Source organism: Platichthys flesus, chromosome 14 (genome assembly GCF_949316205.1).
Source record: "Platichthys flesus chromosome 14, fPlaFle2.1, whole genome shotgun sequence".
NCBI lineage: Eukaryota > Metazoa > Chordata > Actinopteri > Pleuronectiformes > Pleuronectidae > Platichthys > Platichthys flesus.
Window position 1 is genome coordinate 5382835 of NC_084958.1, and position 18044 is coordinate 5400878.

Consider the following 18044-nt stretch of genomic DNA (forward strand, 5'->3'; position numbering starts at 1 on the left):
GTTTAGGTATGATTTTAATCTCCACACATCAGTGTTGTAAACAGTTCTCAAATTAATTATAGAATTATGTTTTCACACTGAGAGAAGTGGAAAGACTTGATTTGGACTGTTATCAATAGGTCTGTGGGAGATTATCACCTTGAATAGTACTGATGAGGTAGAAAGACATTTTATGTATTTGTACAATGTTGTATTTCTTTCAGCACTTTTATCAGAAGGGACTTAAAATATGTACATTTCACCATGAGGATATAAACCAAGACCACAGTACAACAGTTCTATCTGAAATCTGTTGTGCTTTATACACAACACAAAACATTCTTTAACAGTGCATTTTTTCTCTTCATAGATGAAGAACTGCAGCACCTGATGTCCTCAGCAGCAACATGGTGGAGATCTGATTTGATACACTTTAGATAAGAACCCAGTGTTTTATATTTCTGCTTTGCCATAAGAGACAGAACATGGTCATCACAGCTGTGTCCTTCAGGCTCGTCTGTCCCTAATAAAATGATAGGAAACATGAAAGTGATCGTCATTATTGTAGAGGAAGAGTTACATATGAACAAAGTGTGTAATCTTATTTTCTGTGGATATTCAACTGTGTATTTGAATATGCTTTTGGATTAAAACGTGCACTACCATGACAATGAATGTTTTTAATGGAGCTATTTCACATTAAAAGTATTGCATTATAATTTAATACATTATGTATTATGTGCAATACTTTGATTGTTTTTAAGTAATGAAATCAGGTCTGTACCTGGAGTCAGTGTTCAGTCTGGTTGGATTCAAGTTGTGTGTCAAGTTGGACCTTCTAGAGGAACATGAAACCAATACACAGATATGTAAAGTCATACATGGGCCAGGTTAAGTAATTAACAGACTTTTAAATGGTAAAAATAAAATATTAGTTCAAAGTTAATCAGAGCATAATCATTTCAGATTAGGAAATAGGTAGTGCATATAAACCCACAACTCTGTATGACACTGTCTGTTCTAGTAAAGTTACAAGGCTATGACTTACTCATATTTAACAAAAGAATTCAGTGAAGTCTGTCTGAGATTAACGATTTAAATACTGAAGGTGGGAGACACGGTTATTTTTCACTGTAACACGTGACAGGACATCAACACCGTGACTCTGAATAAAGAGCCTTAAAAGACGTAGTGCTCCTTTGAACAGCTGCTCTTACAATGTGTAGCAAGTGCTAAATCTCCATTAGTATAATAGTAACAAAAATCACCCTTTACATAATTGAACATATATTTTCCATGTGAACCCCTTTAACACAGTTCAATTCAGGAGCAAAATATAATTTATACAGTATTTATTAGAGCTAGTATTAGTAAACAGATCAAACAAATGCAGTACAACACATCACACATCCACAGTGTCTCTTTTGCTTATCATCACAGTCAGTCAGAAGTGTCCGTTTAACTTACGTAGCAGTTGAGAGATGCTTCGTTGGAGGTAGCAGGAGCTAGCTCATAGCCAGTGCTGCTGTTGAGAGCGGCAGAGTTCACACAGGAAAAGACACGACGGACGGGGGAAAAAAGCTTTGAGTCCCACACTCTAACCTGCTGAGCGAACAACGTCCACAGTGACTCCGCCGCCGTCCTCTCATCCAGACTCGCCAACCGTTCTCCGGTTCTTCGTGATACACAGCTCCGCAGCTTGTGACGACGTAACTCATGAGGCGTTCACTTGCAGCTGTGTTAAATGCAGCTTCGTTTGTCATGGCGAGTTGAAGAAGTCTGCTGCAAAGCTATGAATAATCCGCATGATGAAAACTCACAGCAATGTTATGCCTACATTATCAATATATTGAGACCCATGTGACACAGTTTGACATGGTTTAGCAAAGTGAATGAGGAGAAATACATCCAAGTGTGAGACGTAACAAACCGAAAGCGGTCTCATGCTGCGTTCAGGGTAACTCTGTTAAAATGGGTTTCATAGGTCATGATGAGCTGATGAACTTTGATGCCACGCCATTAACAATCTGCATGATGAAAAGTCACAATAATGTTATGCCTACATTATCAATATCTTGAGACCAATTTGACACAGTTTGACATGGTTTAGTAAAGTGGCTGGAGGGAAATACATCAAAGAGTAAGATGACCAAAACAAGACATTTCCTGATGCCACCAGGGGGCGCTTTCCTTTTAAGTCATGATTTCTAGGTAGATGTCTTCCGGTCGCGACTCTTGTCTTATATGTGTAGTTTGAAGTCGATTGGACAAAATATGTCTAAGTTACAGAAGCTCGCTTATATTGGCGTTTAGTCGAACTTTGAGACCTCACCACGGTCACACGGTATGATGAAAAGTTTAAATTCTGATAACTTTAGATCTTCATCTTGTTTTGTAGAGTCTCATCTAATTTTTAAGTTGATCTGATGAAAGCTGTCTGAGTAGTACATAAAAACATAACACGTACCAAAATAAGACATTTCGCGTTACCACCAGGGGGCGCTGTGATTGTAAGTCACAATTTCTGCACCCATGTCTTCTGGTGGCGACTCTTGTCGAATGTGTCTAGTTTGGACTCAATTGGACAAAATATGTCTGAAATATGGAAGCTTGTGTTTTGATGGCGTTTCATCAAACTTTAACGCCACACCACGGTCAGACGGTTTTGCTAAAACGTAATCCTTCAATAACTTTAGATCTCCAATTTGTTGTGATGACGATCGTCTAAATTTGAAGTTGATCTGATGAAAGCTGTACGACAAGTACATCAAAGAAAAAATATGGAATATGACCAAAATGGCCACTAAAGTCAAACTGGCGGGCTTCCTGTTGCGTTATTCATAATGCACTGATGGACTTTTTTGTGCATCTAGTCATGATACACAATAATCTTTGTTTTTTTTGAGGATCGGTGAATGCTAAATGAGGGGCTTTTCCGTAGGTGGCGCTCTTGAGCCATTTTGCCACGCCCTTTTCAAAATACTCCAGAATACGTAATTTTACGCCGCCTTCGAATTTACTGCAAACTCCTACAACTTTTTGAGCACATTAAAGCCCTCAAAAAGCCAATTCATTTAAGCTAAGAAAAATAATAATAATAATAATAATAATAACTAGGGCTACGTTGTAGCACTAACGGGCCCGAGCACAGGCAATTTCAAGTCTGTTGCGGTCGGGGAAGAGAGAACGTTCGATGACCAAGCGCTCGTCTCCACATTGCCTGCGTTTGCCCTGTGCGGCAAGGAAGATCGCTCCACTTCTTCTGGCCAGCCGCTGGTGCTGAACTAGAGGTAAGTAACCTTGAAACTATCCAACATAACCTATTGCTTTATCTATCATCATATGCTTACATGCCTCAAGTTTTTTGTAATATGTAATTGTTATAAAAGTTACCGTTTATTTATCACGTCTAATGAACAGATTGAAGCAATGTTTTGGTTGTGACATTATTTTTTTAATGAGTTACTATCAATACGCTACACGTGTACGTTTCATGTGATAGTAACTGTTTCACCAATATTCTGATACAGGATGGTATATCCGCCATTACTATTTTCACATTGTTTATTTAGTCTGTCATGGAGTTGTAGAGTGAATTAGACAGTAGTGATAACATTATAATGTCCACACATCAGTGTTGTAAACACTTCTCCAATTAATTATATAATTATGTTTTCACACTGAGGGAAGTGGAGAGACTTGATGTGGACTGTTATCAACAGCTCTGTGGGAGATCATCACCTTGAATATTACAGATGAGGTAGAAAGACATTTTATCTATGTGTACAATGTTGTATTTCTTTGTCACGTTTTATCAAAAGCGATTTAAAGTATGTGCATTTAACCATTAGGATACAAACCCAGACCCTAGTACATCGGTTCTAGCTGAAATAAGTAGTGCTTCATAAACAACACAAAACATTCATAACAGTACGCTTCTGCTCCTCATTAATGCAGCTCCTGATGTCCCCAGCAGCAACATGGTGGAGATCTGCAGCTTCATGCTGGTCAACTGGAAGACAACTGATTAAGATTAAAAGATTAAGATTAAAATCCATTTATTCATCCCAAACACATGCACAGACATGCAAAGGCACACTCATGCAGGTAGGGAAATTTAATCGCTGCTTTTTACCCATCTGGTGCAGGACACACAGAGCAGTGAGCGACCATGTACGGCGCTCGGGGGAGCAGATGTTGGGGGAGTGAGGTGCCTTGCTCATGGGCACTAGAGAGGGTAGGGAGACTCTTGGATTTTTGGACAGATCAATCCAGGTTCGACTTTTGTTGTCTCTCCATGGAGTCGAACCAAAGACGAACCAGAGACCTTCTCTGCCCATAGTCCAAGTTTCTGCCACTCGACCACCGCCTCTCCTCATGCATCATCAAACTAGTAATCTACACATCACTCCATGCGTTGCTCCCTTAACTACAGATGGCCTGCGAATGTCATGGAGTTTTACAGTGAATTAGACAGTTTAGGTATGATTTTAATCTCCACACATCAGTGTTGTAAACAGTTCTCAAATTAATTATAGAATTATGTTGTCACACTGAGAGAAGTGGAAAGACTTGATTTGGACTGTTATCAATAGGTCTGTGGGAGATTATCACCTTGAATAGTACTGATGAGGTAGAAAGACATTTTATGTATTTGTACAATGTTGTATATCTTTCAGCACTTTTATCAGAAGGGACTTAAAATATGTACATTTCACCATGAGGATATAAACCAAGACCACAGTACAACAGTTCTATCTGAAATCTGTTGTGCTTTATACACAACACAAAACATTCTTTAACAGTGCGTTTTTTCTCTTCATAGATGAAGAACTGCAGCACCTGATGTCCTCAGCAGCAACATGGTGGAGATCTGATTTGATACACTTTAGATAAGAACCCAGTGTTTTATATTTCTGCTTTGCCATAAGAGACAGAACATGGTCATCACAGCTGTGTCCTTCAGGCTCGTCTGTCCCTAATAAAATGATAGGAAACATGAAAGTGATCGTCATTATTGTAGAGGAAGAGTTACATATGAACAAAGTGTGTAATCTTATTTTCTGTGGATATTCAACTGTGTATTTGAATATGCTTTTGGATTAAAACGTGCACTACCATGACAATGAATGTTTTTAATGGAGCTATTTCACATTAAAAGTATTGCATTATAATTTAATACATTATGTATTATGTGCAATACTTTGATTGTTTTTAAGTAATGAAATCAGGTCTGTACCTGGAGTCAGTGTTCAGTCTGGTTGGATTCAAGTTGTGTGTCAAGTTGGACCTTCTAGAGGAACATGAAACCAATACACAGATATGTAAAGTCATACATGGGCCAGGTTAAGTAATTAACAGACTTTTAAATGGTAAAAATAAAATATTAGTTCAAAGTTAATCAGAGCATAATCATTTCAGATTAGGAAATAGGTAGTGCATATAAACCCACAACTCTGTATGACACTGTCTGTTCTAGTAAAGTTACAAGGCTATGACTTACTCATATTTAACAAAAGAATTCAGTGAAGTCTGTCTGAGATTAACGATTTAAATACTGAAGGTGGGAGACACGGTTATTTTTCACTGTAACACATGACAGGACATCAACACCGTGACTCTGAATAAAGAGCCTTAAAAGACGTAGTGCTCCTTTGAACAGCTGCTCTTACAATGTGTAGCAAGTGCTAAATCTCCATTAGTATAATAGTAACAAAAATCACCCTTTACATAATTGAACATATATTTTCCATGTGAACCCCTTTAACACAGTTCAATTCAGGAGCAAAATATAATTTATACAGTATTTATTAGAGCTAGTATTAGTAAACAGATCAAACAAATGCAGTACAACACATCACACATCCACAGTGTCTCTTTTGCTTATCATCACAGTCAGTCAGAAGTGTCCGTTTAACTTACGTAGCAGTTGAGAGATGCTTCGTTGGAGGTAGCAGGAGCTAGCTCATAGCCAGTGCTGCTGTTGAGAGCGGCAGAGTTCACACAGGAAAAGACACGACGGACGGGGGAAAAAAGCTTTGAGTCCCACACTCTAACCTGCTGAGCGAACAACGTCCACAGTGACTCCGCCGCCGTCCTCTCATCCAGACTCGCCAACCGTTCTCCGGTTCTTCGTGATACACAGCTCCGCAGCTTGTGACGACGTAACTCATGAGGCGTTCACTTGCAGCTGTGTTAAATGCAGCTTCGTTTGTCATGGCGAGTTGAAGAAGTCTGCTGCAAAGCTATGAATAATCCGCATGATGAAAACTCACAGCAATGTTATGCCTACATTATCAATATATTGAGACCCATGTGACACAGTTTGACATGGTTTAGCAAAGTGAATGAGGAGAAATACATCCAAGTGTGAGACGTAACAAACCGAAAGCGGTCTCATGCTGCGTTCAGGGTAACTCTGTTAAAATGGGTTTCATAGGTCATGATGAGCTGATGAACTTTGATGCCACGCCATTAACAATCTGCATGATGAAAAGTCACAATAATGTTATGCCTACATTATCAATATCTTGAGACCAATTTGACACAGTTTGACATGGTTTAGTAAAGTGGCTGGAGGGAAATACATCAAAGAGTAAGATGACCAAAACAAGACATTTCCTGATGCCACCAGGGGGCGCTTTCCTTTTAAGTCATGATTTCTAGGTAGATGTCTTCCGGTCGCGACTCTTGTCTTATATGTGTAGTTTGGAGTCGATTGGACAAAATATGTCTAAGTTACAGAAGCTCGCTTATATTGGCGTTTAGTCGAACTTTGAGACCTCACCACGGTCACACGGTATGATGAAAAGTTTAAATTCTGATAACTTTAGATCTTCATCTTGTTTTGTAGAGTCTCATCTAATTTTTAAGTTGATCTGATGAAAGCTGTCTGAGTAGTACATAAAAACATAACACGTACCAAAATAAGACATTTCGCGTTACCACCAGGGGGCGCTGTGATTGTAAGTCACAATTTCTGCACCCATGTCTTCTGGTGGCGACTCTTGTCGAATGTGTCTAGTTTGGACTCAATTGGACAAAATATGTCTGAAATATGGAAGCTTGTGTTTTGATGGCGTTTCATCAAACTTTAACGCCACACCACGGTCAGACGGTTTTGCTAAAACGTAATCCTTCAATAACTTTAGATCTCCAATTTGTTGTGATGACGATCGTCTAAATTTGAAGTTGATCTGATGAAAGCTGTACGACAAGTACATCAAAGAAAAAATATGGAATATGACCAAAATGGCCACTAAAGTCAAACTGGCGGGCTTCCTGTTGCGTTATTCATAATGCACTGATGGACTTTTTTGTGCATCTAGTCATGATACACAATAATCTTTGTTTTTTTTGAGGATCGGTGAATGCTAAATGAGGGGCTTTTCCGTAGGTGGCGCTCTTGAGCCATTTTGCCACGCCCTTTTCAAAATACTCCAGAATACGTAAACTTGCACACATTTGTAATTTACTGTACACTTTAGAAACTTTTTGAGCACGTTAAAGCCCTCAAAAAGCCAATTCACTGAGCGAAGAAAAATAATAATAATAATAATCTTTTCAATTTCAATAGGTCCTCTCACCGATTTCGGTGCTCGGGCCCTAATAATTTCAATTTCAATAGGGCCTCCCACCGATTTCGGTGCTCGGGCCCTAATAATCATTTCAATTTCAATAGGGCCTCCCACCGATTTCGGTGCTCGGGCCCTAATAATAATAATAACTAGGGCTACGTTGTAGCACTAACGGGCCCGAGCACAGGCAATTTCAAGTCTGTTGCGGTCGGGGAAGAGAGAACGTTCGATGACCAAGCGCTCGTCTCCACATTGCCTGCGTTTGCCCTGTGCGGCAAGGAAGATTGCTCCACTTCTTCTGGCCAGCCGCTGGTGCTGAACTAGAGGTAAGTAACCTTGAAACTATCCAACATAACCTATTGCTTTATCTATCATCATATGCTTACATGCCTCAAGTTTTTTGTAATATGTAATTGTTATAAAAGTTACCATTTATTTATCACGTCTAATGAACAGATTGAAGCAAGATAACTCGACAGTCTTGTTTTGGTTGTGACATTATTTTTTTTAATGAGTTACTATCAATACGCTACACGTGTACGTTTCATGTGATAGTAACTGTTTCACCAATATTCTGATACAGGATGGTATATCCGCCATTACTATTTTCACATTGTTTATTTAGTCTGTCATGGAGTTGTAGAGTGAATTAGACAGTAGTGATAACATTATAATGTCCACACATCAGTGTTGTAAACACTTCTCCAATTAATTATATAATTATGTTTTCACACTGAGGGAAGTGGAGAGACTTGATGTGGACTGTTATCAACAGCTCTGTGGGAGATCATCACCTTGAATATTACAGATGAGGTAGAAAGACATTTTATCTATGTGTACAATGTTGTATTTCTTTGTCACGTTTTATCAAAAGCGATTTAAAGTATGTGCATTTAACCATTAGGATACAAACCCAGACCCTAGTACATCGGTTCTAGCTGAAATAAGTAGTGCTTCATAAACAACACAAAACATTCATAACAGTACGCTTCTGCTCCTCATTAATGCAGCTCCTGATGTCCCCAGCAGCAACATGGTGGAGATCTGCAGCTTCATGCTGGTCAACTGGAAGACAACTGATTAAGATTAAAAGATTAACATTAAAATCCATTTATTCATCCCAAACACATGCACAGACATGCAAAGGCACACTCATGCAGGTAGGGAAATTTAATCGCTGCTTTTTACCCATCTGGTGCAGGACACACAGAGCAGTGAGCGACCATGTACGGCGCTCGGGGGAGCAGATGTTGGGGGAGTGAGGTGCCTTGCTCATGGGCACTAGAGAGGGTAGGGAGACTCTTGGATTTTTGGACAGATCAATCCAGGTTCGACTTTTGTTGTCTCTCCATGGAGTCGAACCAAAGACGAACCAGAGACCTTCTCTGCCCATAGTCCAAGTTTCTGCCACTCGACCACCGCCTCTCCTCATGCATCATCAAACTAGTAATCTACACATCACTCCATGCGTTGCTCCCTTAACTACAGATGGCCTGCGAATGTCATGGAGTTTTACTGTGAATTAGACAGTTTAGGTATGATTTTAATCTCCACACATCAGTGTTGTAAACAGTTCTCAAATTAATTATAGAATTATGTTTTCACACTGAGAGAAGTGGAAAGACTTGATTTGGACTGTTATCAATAGGTCTGTGGGAGATTATCACCTTGAATAGTACTGATGAGGTAGAAAGACATTTTATGTATTTGTACAATGTTGTATTTCTTTCAGCACTTTTATCAGAAGGGACTTAAAATATGTACATTTCACCATGAGGATATAAACCAAGACCACAGTACAACAGTTCTATCTGAAATCTGTTGTGCTTTATACACAACACAAAACATTCTTTAACAGTGCGTTTTTTCTCTTCATAGATGAAGAACTGCAGCACCTGATGTCCTCAGCAGCAACATGGTGGAGATCTGATTTGATACACTTTAGATAAGAACCCAGTGTTTTATATTTCTGCTTTGCCATAAGAGACAGAACATGGTCATCACAGCTGTGTCCTTCAGGCTCGTCTGTCCCTAATAAAATGATAGGAAACATGAAAGTGATCGTCATTATTGTAGAGGAAGAGTTACATATGAACAAAGTGTGTAATCTTATTTTCTGTGGATATTCAACTGTGTATTTGAATATGCTTTTGGATTAAAACGTGCACTACCATGACAATGAATGTTTTTAATGGAGCTATTTCACATTAAAAGTATTGCATTATAATTTAATACATTATGTATTATGTGCAATACTTTGATTGTTTTTAAGTAATGAAATCAGGTCTGTACCTGGAGTCAGTGTTCAGTCTGGTTGGATTCAAGTTGTGTGTCAAGTTGGACCTTCTAGAGGAACATGAAACCAATACACAGATATGTAAAGTCATACATGGGCCAGGTTAAGTAATTAACAGACTTTTAAATGGTAAAAATAAAATATTAGTTCAAAGTTAATCAGAGCATAATCATTTCAGATTAGGAAATAGGTAGTGCATATAAGCCCACAACTCTGTATGACACTGTCTGTTCTAGTAAAGTTACAAGGCTATAACTTACTCATATTTAACAAAAGAATTCAGTGAAGTCTGTCTGAGATTAACGATTTAAATACTGAAGGTGGGAGACACGGTTATTTTTCACTGTAACACGTGACAGGACATCAACACCGTGACTCTGAATAAAGAGCCTTAAAAGACGTAGTGCTCCTTTGAACAGCTGCTCTTACAATGTGTAGCAAGTGCTAAATCTCCATTAGTATAATAGTAACAAAAATCACCCTTTACATAATTGAACATATATTTTCCATGTGAACCCCTTTAACACAGTTCAATTCAGGAGCAAAATATAATTTATACAGTATTTATTAGAGCTAGTATTAGTAAACAGATCAAACAAATGCAGTACAACACATCACACATCCACAGTGTCTCTTTTGCTTATCATCACAGTCAGTCAGAAGTGTCCGTTTAACTTACGTAGCAGTTGAGAGATGCTTCGTTGGAGCTAGCAGGAGCTAGCTCATAGCCAGTGCTGCTGTTGAGAGCGGCAGAGTTCACACAGGAAAAGACACGACGGACGGGGGAAAAAAGCTTTGCGAGCGTCCCACACTCTAACCTGCTGAGCGAACAACGTCCACAGTGACTCCGCCGCCGTCCTCTCATCCAGACTCGCCAACCGTTCTCCGGTTCTTCGTGATACACAGCTCCGCAGCTTGTGACGACGTAACTCATGAGGCGTTCACTTGCAGCTGTGTTAAATGCAGCTTCGTTTGTCATGGCGAGTTGAAGAAGTCTGCTGCAAAGCTATGAATAATCCGCATGATGAAAACTCACAGCAATGTTATGCCTACATTATCAATATATTGAGACCCATGTGACACAGTTTGACATGGTTTAGCAAAGTGAATGAGGAGAAATACATCCAAGTGTGAGACGTAACAAACCGAAAGCGGTCTCATGCTGCGTTCAGGGTAACTCTGTTAAAATGTGTTTCATTGGTCATGGTGAGCTGATGAACTTTGATGCCACGCCATTAACAATCTGCATGATGAAAAGTCACAATAATGTTATGCCTACATTATCAATATCTTGAGACCAATTTGACACAGTTTGACATGGTTTAGTAAAGTGGCTGGAGGGAAATACATCAAAGAGTAAGATGACCAAAACAAGACATTTCCTGATGCCACCAGGGGGCGCTTTCCTTTTAAGTCATGATTTCTAGGTAGATGTCTTCCGGTCGCGACTCTTGTCTTATATGTGTAGTTTGGAGTCGATTGGACAAAATATGTCTAAGTTACAGAAGCTCGCTTATATTGGCGTTTAGTCGAACTTTGAGACCTCACCACGGTCACACGGTATGATGAAAAGTTTAAATTCTGATAACTTTAGATCTTCATCTTGTTTTGTAGAGTCTCATCTAATTTTTAAGTTGATCTGATGAAAGCTGTCTGAGTAGTACATAAAAACATAACACGTACCAAAATAAGACATTTCGCGTTACCACCAGGGGGCGCTGTGATTGTAAGTCACAATTTCTGCACCCATGTCTTCTGGTGGCGACTCTTGTCGAATGTGTCTAGTTTGGACTCAATTGGACAAAATATGTCTGAAATATGGAAGCTTGTGTTTTGATGGCGTTTCATCAAACTTTAACGCCACACCACGGTCAGACGGTTTTGCTAAAACGTAATCCTTCAATAACTTTAGATCTCCAATTTGTTGTGATGACGATCGTCTAAATTTGAAGTTGATCTGATGAAAGCTGTACGACAAGTACATCAAAGAAAAAATATGGAATATGACCAAAATGGCCACTAAAGTCAAACTGGCGGGCTTCCTGTTGCGTTATTCATAATGCACTGATGGACTTTTTTGTGCATCTAGTCATGATACACAATAATCTTTGTTTTTTTTGAGGATCGGTGAATGCTAAATGAGGGGCTTTTCCGTAGGTGGCGCTCTTGAGCCATTTTGCCACGCCCTTTTCAAAATACTCCAGAATACGTAATTTTACGCCGCCTTCGAATTTACTGCAAACTCTTACAACTTTTTGAGCACATTAAAGCCCTCAAAAAGCCAATTCATTTAAGCTAAGAAAAATAATAATAACTAGGGCTACGTTGTAGCACTAACGGGCCCGAGCACAGGCAATTTCAAGTCTGTTGCGGTCGGGGAAGAGAGAACGTTCGATGACCAAGCGCTCGTCTCAGCGTTGCATGCATTTGCGCACTGCTGCGATATAAACGCTTCACTTCCTGTAGCCAGCAGGTGGCGCTATGATTTTAAGTCATGGTGTCTTTGTTGATGTCATCAGGTCGCGCTTCTTGTCTTACATGTGTAGTTTGAACTCGATTGGACCAAATATGTCCAAGATACAGAAGCTTGTGTTTTGATGGCGTTTAGTCACATTTTGACGCCTCGCCACGGTCACACGGTGTGGCGGAAAATTGATCTTTCAATAACTTTAGATCTCCATCTTGTTGTGATGACACTCTTCTAAATTTTCAGTTGATCTGATGAAAGCTCTCCAAGAAGTACTTGAAAATAAAAAACATGGAATATGGTCCAAATAGAAAATGGCGGGGTTCCTGTTGCGTTTTTCCAATTGCTCCGAGTGCGTTTTTTGTGCATCTGGTGATGATACACAACTGTCTTCAATTTCGTGAGGATCAGTGAATTCTAAATGAGGTGTTTCTCCATAAATGAGGGGAAGCTCCGTTGGTGGCGCTGTTGAGCCATTTTGCCACGCCCATTCTTTAAAACCATCTGTATATCTTCAAGGGAGGGGGGCTGATGATACACACATGTAGTTTGAGGGAGATGGACCCATGAACACGGAAGTTAAAGCGTTTTCGTGTGTCATGGCGAGCTGATGTGACGCCCCGCCACAGTCAGACAGTGTGACGAAAAGTTGTTTCTTTGATAGTTTTAGATCTCCATCTTGTTGTGATGACGCTCGTCTAAATTTTCAGTTGATGTGATGAAAGCTGTACGAGAAGTATATCAAAGTAAAAGATTATGGAATATGACCAAAATGGCCACGAAATCGAAAATGGCGTGCTTCCTGTTGCGTTTTTCATATTGCTCCGAGCGCGTTTTTTGTGCATCTGGTGATGATACACAACTGTCTTCAATTTCGTGCGGATCAGTGAATGCTAAATGAGGTGTTTCTCCGTAAATGAGGGAAAGCACCGTTGGTGGCGCTGTTGAGCCATTTTGCCACACCCATTTCCAAATACCCCAGATTACGTAAATTTTCACGAGGCCCATAATCTGCCCTATAGATGTTGAATGCATTCTGTAGTGAGAACACATTCAAGCACATGTCCTACACCTCCATGAGAGGGGGGAGGGGTGAGAAGGGGGAGGGATGAGAGGGGTGAAAGGGGGTGGGGTAAGATGGGGGCGGGTTGATCTGAGGAGGTCTGTTTTAGACAGAGTAAAAAGGTGCTGTTTTAAATTATCCTTGGGGTATTTTTACCAAAATATTTTACAGACATTTCATTAAGACCCCAAGGAACCATATCAACTGTGTTGAAATGGAAATAATATGTCCCCTTTAAAGCGAATATGTCCCCTTTAAGCGGTTTCGTGTGTCATGGTGAGCTGATTTGACGCCCCGCCACAGTCAGACGGTGTGTCGAAAAGTTGTTTCTTTGATAACTTTAGATCTCCATCTTGTTGTGATGCCACCCGTCTAAATTTTAAATTGATGTGATGAAAGCTCTCCGACAAATAAATCAAAGCGCACGATGTACAAAAACAAGACATTTCCTGATGCCACCAGGGGGCGCTTTCCTTTTAAGTCATGATTTCTAGGTAGATGTCTTCCGGTCGCGACTCTTGTCTTATATGTGTAGTTTGGAGTCGATTGGACAAAATATGTCTAAGTTACAGAAGCTTGCTTATATTGGCGTTTAGTCGAACTTTGAGACCTCACCACGGTCACACGGTGTGATGAAAAGTTTAAATATTGATAACTTTAGATCTTCATCTTGTTTTGTAGAGTCTCATCTAATTTTTAAGTTGATCTGATGAAAGCTCTCCGAGTAGTACATAAAAACATAACACGTCTTAAAAACAAGACATTTCCTGTTGCCCCCAGGGGGCGCTGTGATTGTAAGTCACAATTTCTGCACCGATGTCTTCTGGTCGCGATTCTTGTCGTATGTGTCTAGTTTGGACTCAATTGGACAAAATATGTCTGAAATATGGAAGCTTGTGTTTTGATGGCGTTTCATCAAACTTTAACGCCAGACCACGGTCAGACGGTTTTGCTAAAACGTAATCCTTCAATAACTTTAGATCTCCAATTTGTTGTGATGACGATCGTCTAAATTTGAAGTTGATCTGATGAAAGCTGTACGACAAGTACATCAAAGAAAAAATATGGAATATGACCGAAATGGCCACTAAAGTCAAACTGGCGGGCTTCCTGCTGCGTTATTCATAATGCACTGATGGACTTTTTTGTGCATCTTGTCATGAGACACAATAGTCTATGTTTTTTTTGAGGATCGGTGAATGCTAAATGAGGGGCTTTTCCGTAGGTGGCGCTCTTGAGCCATTTTGCCACGCCCTTTTCAAAATACTTCAGAAAACGTAAACTTGCGCACATTTGTAATTTACTGTACACTTTAGAAACTTTTTGAGCACGTTAAAGCCCTCAAAAAGCCAATTCACTGAGCGAAGAAAAATAATAATAATAATAATCTTTTCAATTTCAATAGGTCCTCTCACCGATTTCGGTGCTCGGGCCCTAACTAGGGCTACGTTGTAGCACTAACGGGCCCGAGCACAGGCAATTTCAAGTCTGTTGCGGTCGGGGAAGAGAGAACGTTCGATGACCAAGCGCTCGTCTCCACATTGCCTGCGTTTGCCCTGTGCGGCAAGGAAGATCGCTCCACTTCTTCTGGCCAGCCGCTGGTGCTGAACTAGAGGTAAGTAACCTTGAAACTATCCAACATAACCTATTGCTTTATCTATCATCATATGCTTACATGCCTCAAGTTTTTTGTAATATGTAATTGTTATAAAAGTTACCGTTTATTTATCACGTCTAATGAACAGATTGAAGCAAGATAACTCGACAGTCTTGTTTTGGTTGTGACATTATTTTTTTTAATGAGTTACTATCAATACGCTACACGTGTACGTTTCATGTGATAGTAACTGTTTCACCAATATTCTGATACAGGATGGTATATCCGCCATTACTATTTTCACATTGTTTATTTAGTCTGTCATGGAGTTGTAGAGTGAATTAGACAGTAGTGATAACATTATAATGTCCACACATCAGTGTTGTAAACACTTCTCCAATTAATTATATAATTATGTTTTCACACTGAGGGAAGTGGAGAGACTTGATGTGGACTGTTATCAACAGCTCTGTGGGAGATCATCACCTTGAATATTACAGATGAGGTAGAAAGACATTTTATCTATGTGTACAATGTTGTATTTCTTTGTCACGTTTTATCAAAAGCGATTTAAAGTATGTGCATTTAACCATTAGGATACAAACCCAGACCCTAGTACATCGGTTCTAGCTGAAATAAGTAGTGCTTCATAAACAACACAAAACATTCATAACAGTACGCTTCTGCTCCTCATTAATGCAGCTCCTGATGTCCCCAGCAGCAACATGGTGGAGATCTGCAGCTTCATGCTGGTCAACTGGAAGACAACTGATTAAGATTAAAAGATTAAGATTAAAATCCATTTATTCATCCCAAACACATGCACAGACATGCAAAGGCACACTCATGCAGGTAGGGAAATTTAATCGCTGCTTTTTACCCATCTGGTGCAGGACACACAGAGCAGTGAGCGACCATGTACGGCGCTCGGGGGAGCAGATGTTGGGGGAGTGAGGTGCCTTGCTCATGGGCACTAGAGAGGGTAGGGAGACTCTTGGATTTTTGGACAGATCAATCCAGGTTCGACTTTTGTTGTCTCTCCATGGAGTCGAACCAAAGACGAACCAGAGACCTTCTCTGCCCATAGTCCAAGTTTCTGCCACTCGACCACCGCCTCTCCTCATGCATCATCAAACTAGTAATCTACACATCACTCCATGCGTTGCTCCCTTAACTACAGATGGCCTGCGAATGTCATGGAGTTTTACAGTGAATTAGACAGTTTAGGTATGATTTTAATCTCCACACATCAGTGTTGTAAACAGTTCTCAAATTAATTATAGAATTATGTTTTCACACTGAGAGAAGTGGAAAGACTTGATTTGGACTGTTATCAATAGGTCTGTGGGAGATTATCACCTTGAATAGTACTGATGAGGTAGAAAGACATTTTATGTATTTGTACAATGTTGTATTTCTTTCAGCACTTTTATCAGAAGGGACTTAAAATATGTACATTTCACCATGAGGATATAAACCAAGACCACAGTACAACAGTTCTATCTGAAATCTGTTGTGCTTTATACACAACACAAAACATTCTTTAACAGTGCGTTTTTTCTCTTCATAGATGAAGAACTGCAGCACCTGATGTCCTCAGCAGCAACATGGTGGAGATCTGATTTGAAACACTTTAGATAAGAACCCAGTGTTTTATATTTCTGCTTTGCCATAAGAGACAGAACATGGTCATCACAGCTGTGTCCTTCAGGCTCGTCTGTCCCTAATAAAATGATAGGAAACATGAAAGTGATCGTCATTATTGTAGAGGAAGAGTTACATATGAACAAAGTGTGTAATCTTATTTTCTGTGGATATTCAACTGTGTATTTGAATATGCTTTTGGATTAAAACGTGCACTACCATGACAATGAATGTTTTTAATGGAGCTATTTCACATTAAAAGTATTGCATTATAATTCAATACATTATGTATTATGTGCAATACTTTGATTGTTTTTAAGTAATGAAATCAGGTCTGTACCTGGAGTCAGTGTTCAGTCTGGTTGGATTCAAGTTGTGTGTCAAGTTGGACCTTCTAGAGGAACATGAAACCAATACACAGATATGTAAAGTCATACATGGGCCAGGTTAAGTAATTAACAGACTTTTAAATGGTAAAAATAAAATATTAGTTCAAAGTTAATCAGAGCATAATCATTTCAGATTAGGAAATAGGTAGTGCAAATAAGCCCACAACTCTGTATGACACTGTCTGTTCTAGTAAAGGTACAAGGCTATGACTTACTCATATTTAACAAAAGAATTCAGTGAAGTCAGTCTGAGATTAACGATTTAAATACTGAAGGTGGGAGACACGGTTATTTTTCACTGTAACACGTGACAGGACATCAACACCGTGACTCTGAATAAAGAGCCTTAAAAGACGTAGTGCTCCTTTGAACAGCTGCTCTTACAATGTGTAGCAAGTGCTAAATCTCCATTAGTATAATAGTAACAAAAAATCACCCTTTACATAATTGAACATATATTTTCCATGTGAACCCCTTTAACACAGTTCAATTCAGGAGCAAAATATAATTTATACAGTATTTATTAGAGCTAGTATTAGTAAACAGATCAAACAAATGCAGTACAACACATCACACATCCACAGTGTCTCTTTTGCTTATCATCACAGTCAGTCAGAAGTGTCCGTTTAACTTACGTAGCAGTTGAGAGATGCTTCGTTGGAGCTAGCAGGAGCTAGCTCATAGCCAGTGCTGCTGTTGAGAGCGGCAGAGTTCACACAGGAAAAGACACAACGGGAGAGGGGACAAAAACCTTTGAGTCCCACACTCTAACCTGCTGAGCGAACAACGTCCACAGTGACTCCGCCGCCGTCCTCTCATCCAGACTCGCCAACCGTTCTCCGGTTCTTCGTGATACACAGCTCCGCAGCTTGTGACGACGTAACTTCTTTCAGAGTCTCATGAGGCGTTCACTTGCAGCTGTGTTAAATGCAGCTTCGTTTGTCATGGCGAGTTGAAGAAGTCTGCTGCAAAGCTATGAATAATCCGCATGATGAAAACTCACAGCAATGTTATGCCTACATTATCAATATA